The sequence below is a fragment of the Lycium barbarum genome, chromosome 5 (assembly GCF_019175385.1).
Source record: "Lycium barbarum isolate Lr01 chromosome 5, ASM1917538v2, whole genome shotgun sequence".
Classification (NCBI taxonomy): domain Eukaryota; kingdom Viridiplantae; phylum Streptophyta; class Magnoliopsida; order Solanales; family Solanaceae; genus Lycium; species Lycium barbarum.
Genome location: NC_083341.1, coordinates 17,952,240 through 17,961,606, shown reverse-complemented (window position 1 = coordinate 17,961,606; position 9,367 = coordinate 17,952,240).

Sequence of the window (9,367 nt, the reverse complement as noted above, 5' to 3'; positions counted from 1 at the left end):
ACTTAATTCAAATATAAAGGACCATTTTTTTGTTATTTTCTGCAAATATCATTATAGCCAATATTTTTTTCTAACAATGATTTAGAGGTTGTTTGGATTGACTTTTAAAAAGTAGTACTCCCTCCGGATAAAAAAAAGAGTTCACTTAGTCATTTGAATATCCCTTGAAAAGATACTAATTCCTAAATAAAAATAGGTAATTTGACTAAACTACTCGTAATTAAATAGGTATTGAGATTTGATCATATAATACTTAATAGAGGTAAATATGAAAAAACAAGATTAATTCTTTCTTGATTTGCTAAGTGGACTCTTTTTTTATCAAAAAAAAAAAACTAAGTGGACTCTTTGTTTTATCCGGAGAGAGTAGCTTATAAGCTAAAAGCTATAAGTTATTAATACCCAAATTTTAACTTTTTGCTTATTTTTGTACTTTTCATGCCTCCTAAAAGTAAAAGTAAGTGCTTTTAAGCACTTTTTATCATTGTCAAATACCACAAAAACTAAAAAAGTGCTTAAAAGCCAATAAACATTTAAAATAAACCAATCCAAACACCCTCTTAGACAATCTCGTTACTGCAGGGCAGGCTTGTGATTATTTCGCAGTTACAAAGTGGCCTTAAACAATTATTGAGTTCATGAAATCTTAGATAACAAGAAAGATCAAAAACAAAAAATATTTAGATTTTTATTAGTATACAGAGAAGTAATTTAATGAGGATGAGAAAGAAGATAAAACAAATTATGAGGGACACCCATGTGCGTATAATTGATTTTGGAAGTATGGGGTCCAATGGGTGCCTCAAAAACTTTATTAAGTGCCACCTGAAAAATAGACAAGTGAATTGAGGAAGGACCAAGGAAGGGGGGAAGAAGAAAACCAAAGATTTCATTTTATCTTAGTTTGGAGATAAAAGCAACCATGCAAAAATGAAATCATTTTAAGACCCTCTCCATTTTGCCCTTTTTTTTTCTTTCTGATTTTGCCTCAATATTTTGCTTTTTTGTTTTTTGTATGTGTGCAGAGTTATAAGAAAACAGTAAAAATCTTGAGAAAAGACATGTTTTAACTCCTGGACTTGGCACGAAAACTCACTTTAGCAACCAAACTTAACTTCTATTTATTTACCCCCCTTAACAACTTATGTTTTAATTATTTTCCACCCCAAATGCTGACGTGGCAAAAAAAAAAAATTAAGAGAGTGAAAAATAAAAAAAGTGAACCCGCTCATATTATTTTATTTTTTAATTGTATTAGGATATATGCATGGCATACATACACATATATATAACGGAAATACATAATATACACAAGAAATATGTTGCTACACCCAATTCCTCCCGTCATTGCTTACAACTGTAAATCTTTAATCAAAGCTTACCAAATCTGTTCCATCATTTTCAAGCTCTGGATTTAGCATCAGTTATCTAATTTTAACAAGATTTAATAATATTCACTAAATATGATTTAATCATTTTCAGATGTGAAACAAATTCATTTGCTTCAAAGATTTCATCAATGGTGGAGTTCAAAATTAGAACTCAATAGCCCCCCCCCCCCCCCAGCTGCTTCTTCTTCTTTTACTTCACTCCACAGCCCCCCCCCGCCCCCCGCCACAGCCCCCCCAGCTGCTTCTTCTTCTTTTCATTTTCACCATTTTTTGATTTCTTGATTTTGATTTTGATTTTGATTTTGATTTTCTTCAAAAATAAAGTTATGGAAGAAATGAGTTTGCTAATAATGGTGATGGAAGAAATGGGTTTGCTAGAAGTGGTGGTTGTGGATGTGGGTATTTTGATTTTCTTTTAAAAATAAAGTTATGGAAGAAATGGGTTTGCTAATAATAGTGGTGGAAGAAATAGGTTTGCTAGAAATGGTGGTGGTTGTGGATGTGGGTTAAAGATGGTGGTGTTATTTTTTTTTTCTTTTAAGGAATTTGATGAAATTTGGTGGGGAGATGATGGTGATGGTGGTGGGTGTGGGTTAAAGATGATGGTGATGATTTTTTTTTTAAGGGCAGTTCGTCCAATTTTTTGCGGCGGCAGCGGCGGTGGCGGTAGCAACGGCATGGTGGTTGATAAAAGTAGGGTGAGGATGAGGAGAAAGAAGAAGAAAGAGAAAGAAAATAAAAATAAAAGAAAAACAAAAAATGATGTGTTGGTAATTTTGACATGACAATGATGTGGCAACGACGTGGCAATGATGTGGCATTGACGTGGCAATGACGTGGCGCGAGTGTAATACACCTCCCATTGTGAGAGTGGTATTATTTTTTTAGGGTGGAAAATAATTGAAACGTAAGTTGTTAAGGGGAGTAAATAAATAAAAGTTAAGTTTAGTTGCTAAAGTGAGTTTTCGTATCAAATTCAAGGGTTAAAACATGTCTTTTCTCGAAAATCTTTGAGATAATCCATGTTGTTTTGTATGTTTCTCGAAATAAAAGCCCACTCCTTTCACGGTCCATTTGTTCATGTTTTCGCGCCGAGTGTACTTCAAAACGAGTGGTCTTTGATTTTTAACCATTCGTTATTTAAATATTTAGCTTCCGCTCTTGTCTTCATTTAGTGAAATTTTTATGACACAAATACCCTTCCATTCCAAATAGCGTAGCTTTCCAACTTCACCCTCATTTTTATTACTCTCTATGTTTCAATTTATGTGAATTTATTTCCTTTTTAGTTCGTACCAAAATGAATAATTTCTTTCCTAATTTGGAAATAAATTCACTTTATGAAATAATTTACAGTCATACAAATATTTAAGATTTATTTTGAACCACAAGTTTCAAAAGTCTTCACTATTTCTTAATGTCATGCTCAGTTAAATGGGTTCACATAAATTGAAACGGAGAGAGTATATCAATGATGGAAGAGTCCTCTTCTCTTAATAGCCTCTAAGAACAAACTCCAAAACAATGAAATGACTCTACCGTGTTTGTCTTAAACAACCAAACCCCACAAAAAATAAACAAATATAAAGCAACGTCATTTACAGCCCGTTTGGATTGGCTTATAAATTGCTTATAAGCTGTTTTCAGCTTTTTTGAATATTTGTCCGGCTAGCTTAAAGTCATTTTGTGCTTAAAATAAGCTCAAAAAATTAATTAGACCCATTTGGCTTAGCTTATCTAAAGCAGCTTATAAGCTGAAAACAGTTTATAAGCCAAAACAAAATAAGTTAGGCTACCCAAATTATTATTTTTGGCTTATAAGCTGTTTCCAGCTTATAAGCTGCATTTTTTAAGCCCATCCAAACAGGCTCTTAATTATATTCACAAAAATCATAACTTTACAGATTGATAAATATACCAGAAGAGTGTTGGACTGAATCTACTGAATTTTTCTTCTCTGAGTTGTTTGGATGGTCCAGAACAAGGAAACCAACAAATTCTTTTTGGAAAGTTATGGAGAGTGGCAACTTCAAAGAGGCGAAGTTTTGCAATGATGTCTAGGAGCCCGTTTGGATTGGCTTATTGTTTATAAGTTGCTTATAAGCTGTTTTCAGCTTTTTTGAGGGTTTGGCTGGCCAGCTTAAAGTCATTTTGTGCTTAAAATAAACTCAAAAAAATAATTGGGCTCATTTGACTTAGCTTATCTAGAGCAGCTTATAAACTAAAAACAGCTTATAAGTAAAAAAAAAATAAGTTAGACTACCCCAACTTATTTTTTTTAGCTTATAAGCTGCAAACAACCTATAGGCATAAGTCCATCCAAACAGGCTCTAGAAAATCAAACCTTTTGGTGACTGTTTCCTTTTTTTTTTTTTTTTTTTTTTTGTCATTTACTTGCAATAATTGTAGAAACCTGTAATTTTGGTTTTTAAGTAAGGAGTAAAAGAAATGATGGCTTCACTCTTAAACATTTAGACAAAAACTTCCTCTTTTATTTCTCTCTTTTAATATATATATATTTCAAAGTTAGGCCTTAAGAGATTCTAAATTAATCAAGTTAGCTCTTAAGACATAATTTTAGATTTTAAAATTAGTCAAATTAGACCTTAAGGCATAATTTTATATTTCAAAATTAGTCAAGTAACCTTTATATTTTAAAATTAATCAAGTTAGGCCTTCATGCCTAGTGACGGGAGATAATAATAATAATATGGGAGTGTTTTTTTTGTTCTTTCTCAACTCTACTTTTAGGTGTCTTTGATTGAGCACTTGCTGAGAGTCTTTTTTTGGCATAATTTCTACATCTCTTCTCTTGGCGTTTTTATCCTTTATAGTATGAATTTCTTGGGGATTTGCTTTGTTGCTTGTTTTTGGGTTTTGGGATTTCTTCAAATTTCATTCAACTTGGTTGACTTTCAAATTGGATCTATCACTTCTATAGCTTTAATGATATCATTTTTTCGATTTTTTCGATTTTCTCCATTTTCTTATTGTATTTTCAAATCTGCAAGTGAAGTTACCTAATTGGTTGGGTAGTTACTAAAGTTTTTTTTTTTTTTTTGGATAATGCCAATGGAAGCTTCAAACTATTACAGAGAAGTTGATGGCGAAATTTTGAAATCCACCATTGTTGACACTTAGCTCCTGAGTTTGAAATATGAAGGAGGAGAGAAGGATGGAGTTGGAGAAGAAGAAGAGTTGGAGAAGAAACCTATGCTATGTGGGATGGGAGGGGTAATTTCGTCCACTTGTTATTAACTTGAAGTGTTGAAGGGTAAAAACTAAAACAATAATATAGGAGGGACAAAAATTAAAGACCAATCCAAAAGAAGGGTATTTGTGCTAATGATCCCCATTTGTTTGATATGCATTCTCCATTTTTTTGTGCGGATTGCCCTTCAAAAGCACTACTCTTTAATTTTTGACCCTTAAATTGACGGTCTTTAAATTTTTCCCTTCGCTAGTGATAAGTGGTGATTTTACCACTTATTTTAGTCTCTTTGCTTTAGGTTTTGTGTTCTTAATCTGACCAAAAAAAAAAATTGCATTTGTTATACCTCATTTAAACGGGTTAAATTAGGTACAACATATTGGAGATTCCTAAACTGCTTATTTTTAAAGAGTCGCCACCTAATTGATTTTAAGGTGAATTAGGGCACCTAATTATTAACTAAGATAAAGTCAACTAAACCCCGTTAATGGTTTGCTTAAAATTTAATTCTAGGTAAGGGTTCTAATTATCCTAAAGGGAAGGGGTTAGGCATCCTCTAGAATCCGTTAACTACGGTTATCCGGCCAAACTTAGGTTAATTAATTAATGTTAAATGTAATGCTTAAATTTTAAGAAAATGACTCATAAATATTGCTGAGGTTTTAAAGGAAAGGATAAATATGCTATTTAAACTAACTTGTAGAAAAATATAGTGATTTGCATAAAGGAAAACTTCAAATGCCTTTTAAAACAAGACTTATAAATGCTGTTAAGACTTTAAATGAAAATATAATAATGCTATTTGAAATAAGATTAATAATTGGCATAAAGGAGATTTTAAAATGCTATTTTTACAATAAAGCTTATAAATGTTGCTAATGCCTTAAGTGGAACTATAATAATGCTATTCAAAGAATAAAATTTGCAAAATATGATAATTTGCATATAAGTAGAAGAAAATGCGGGTTTTTGCAGTGTTTTAATAAATATTTGAAACAAACCAAATGATGAGGTATTAATTGATTTTGCGATTTAGGAGTATAAACAAAATACAAAAAATAGCAAATGAGTTTTCTTTATCCTTTCATTATTTCTCACTAACCATACTTAGCTAAAAATATGTGTGATTGATTCAAATTTGAAGAGTTATTTATAAAATATACTTGAGTTTATATTTGCGTGTTAATGACGTTTTGAAATTTTAAGATAGTAAGAATAAAATATGATTCCCTTAACTCAAAATATATAGTTACGCTATTTGCAAATCAATTATTCAAAATAAATATTAGATGCTATCAATAGTTTTGACATAAAAAAGAAAAAAAATGAAACTTATGGAATTAATTGGACTTCCTTAAATTAACTACCCTTTCACTAAAACTAAGTTCCATACTAATCTGCTAAGGTTCATTTTAGCTAAGGAAACAAACAAGTAAAGTGTTAGTTCCACAAATACAAATCAAATGCATAAAATAAAATAAAGGAGCAAATGATATTAAAATGGGTTCAGCCCACTTTAGGACTGCTGATTGTGCTGTTGTTGGGAATGGGCTCAGCCCATTTCTAAGACTATTGAGAACTGTTCACGCTATTGGGCTTGGGCCCAGATTTTTTTTTTTTCTGCTTTGTTTTGCTGCGGGCAAGGCTGGACAAAGGGAGGAAAGGTTTCGTTGGGCCTTGGCCCAACACCGAATGCGGAAGAAGATCGAGTCCCTCGGACTCGTATGCCATGGTCATGCATAGAATGAAAGGAAAAAGATTAGTATACGATCAATGAATAGTGCTAAACATATGAAATATAAACTCAAAACAAATCAGCAGATTGTGTATATTCTGTGTATATTTAAGTATACTTCATGTATACACACTCATAAAGATGTATAGAAGGTCAATATCGGAAAACTTTTGCCCCCGTCTTCCCGATGTTGCACAAGTTCCAAGGGATTTCATGAATCCCAGGCATGGCTAACACCGGGGAGGGTTCAAGCTTGATCTGTAATGACCAACCAACCTCCCTATCAATGTGCTAACTACAATATACTTATAATATACATTTATATACATACTTTAGCTGAAATATGCTTGCAACAACGCACAAAATTTAAACAAAACCAAACTGATAATAAACTAATGTGCGGGACCTGCTAATATATATTTACTCACACGAAACTGCACATGATATAGACTAAGCATATACACAATATTCAACCATTCGAAGAATTTAAATCAAGCATTTTGCATATGTAGCACGTGCATAGTTTAAAAGGAAGTCTACTACCAACACATAATACATACCAAGTCTAAACAAGACAGATTCATGATATACAAAACACCTACTGAATTCAGGAGGGATATTTATGGCATTCAGGCACATTTCAGTTCATATTCTTTATATTAACAAGGCAAAACACCAATAGTTATAGCAAAAATCACCTCTGCCAGTGGCTTACAATACTAGAGCGATAGCAAAATATCGTCGCCTCTCAGTTCACATTATACAATCAGTTTCTCATTTATCATGAACATATAAATAGGAAAACAAAACACTGAGTCAGAGACATAACACAGACAGGTAGAGTAACAGGCCTCAAAGTCATTTTGAAACAAGTAATATATGATAATATTACGGCTATTGCAAACGCAGACATACATCATAAATAATTGACTCACAGGACACTTTTCAGGTAAGGGAGTAGACGGGTTTAGAAAGGGGTTCACACAACATGTATTCATCAAATTTGACCAAAATAGGACCTCAAACATGTATCATAAGTTTCCCAGAATACTAGATAGATTCATAGATGCTACAAGTTGCATTTAACAATCCTTCTACACACACTCTGCGACTTTGGAATACCAAACCAATCGACCTAGACTCATATCATGGACACAGGTTTAACAAGAACGACAACAAGACTATACACTAAACAAATGAAAGACCAGAACTTGAACTACTCCCTCATTTAGCAGCCAGGTTTGAAACTACACCGAGAAGTTATTGAAAGATGGACACTCAACTGCCTCTTAACAGGGTAAGCATATATTTATGACCACAACACACATTTGACATAAATTTTGCAATGACATAGACTTAAAGGAATAAGCTTGATCGCACAAGTTGAATCAAAGGTAAAATCATGCTTGTCTAGGACTGCTTTAAGGTATAATAGCACATAAGGCGTGACCAACCTTAATGTCACAGGGAATCATGCATGAAACAAGCTTATTGGCACACCTAACTTATTTGCTCCAAACTACAATATTACACCTACCAATAAGATACTACCAGACCAATACAAGTCCTACCTACATTGTTTGAAAACAATCAACACCTATTTTTCATTACGGAATGGCCAACCTTATCATGACAACCAGATTAATCAACATAGAATACTTATTCAACATAAATACTGACCTAAAGAACACTTTAAGGCAGTTGAGCTAACATGCTGAACTAATTAACCAAAAACAACCATAACCTCTTAATCATACTTAGACTATTAGTAACAAAGGAACTAGCTAACAGCAAACTAAATGGCTATTAATCATGCTCAAACCACTACCAATTAGAGGACTAACCATCAAGATAGGCATACAACGATTACCCTATCCTACATAACTACAGGAGTTTAACTAAAACATAAATAAGCATGCAGAACTACATTAGGCTATTATAACATTCTTAAAACTACAATGGCATCCAAGTATACTATAAGCATGCTTAAAATTACTAATGGCGGGTGATTAAGCTAAACAGCCAACTTAAAGCACTGTAAGAAAATAACAAATAAAACCCAAAATGACTAAAAAGAAGGAAATTTACCTTCTTCGGGTGCAACGAACAGGGTGCAGGGCCTTCGATATACCCTCGAACACTTCAAATCTACGAGTTTGCGTAGACTCGGATGCGAAACAGTAACAGGAGCAAAAGTGAGAATAAAACAAATGATTCGACGCTTCGGATATCAAAAACAGTGAGTTAATATTTTAGGGGGAAATTGAGGCGGCTAGAACTAATATTTTTAAAGGGGATTTGGGCAGCTGAAACCTTTTAATTTTTAGGGGATTTTTCCGACTCCAAAATAAAAACCCCCTCTTTCACATCTGAAAACCATTATTTATAGGGTTAAAAATTGGGGTTTACTAGGGTTCAAAAATGAAAGTTGGGCGGGATTTTTCTAAGTCAAACCCTTCGTTCAAATGCCAAAACGTTAGAATCTTTTTCTGTCATCGATCAGATCCAGGAGAGAATAGAACAAAAACCATTAAAACTCGTACCCGAGAAATCAAAAAGGCTGATAAATAAAACGATTTTATTTTCACAAAGGGACGAAACCCATTAAAGTGTTTCAGATTGACGACAGTCAACAAAGGAAGACGACGATTTGCAACTGGTCGAACACTGACGGGGGAGTACAAACATTAATTGCCCTTCCCGATATGGCCATGCACGGCCTGGGGAGGTGAAAGGTGATTGAGATTTGGTTATTTTTTGTTGAAGAGGAAGAGAGAGAGAGGAGCGGGGGGGGGGGGGGGGGGGGGGGCGCTAAGGGAAAAGGATGAAAACCTAATGGTTTTCATTTCTGTTAAACAAAGCGGGTCGGTTCGGGTCGCCAGGTTTAATGGACTGGGCTGCTGAATTACGTGGGTCGGGTAGGATGGATTAAAATGTGGGCTGGTCAAAAATGATTATAAATTGATTGGGGCGTATTTGGATTGGTGAATTTAAAATATGGGCTGAATGAAAGAAATAAATTGGCTTCTA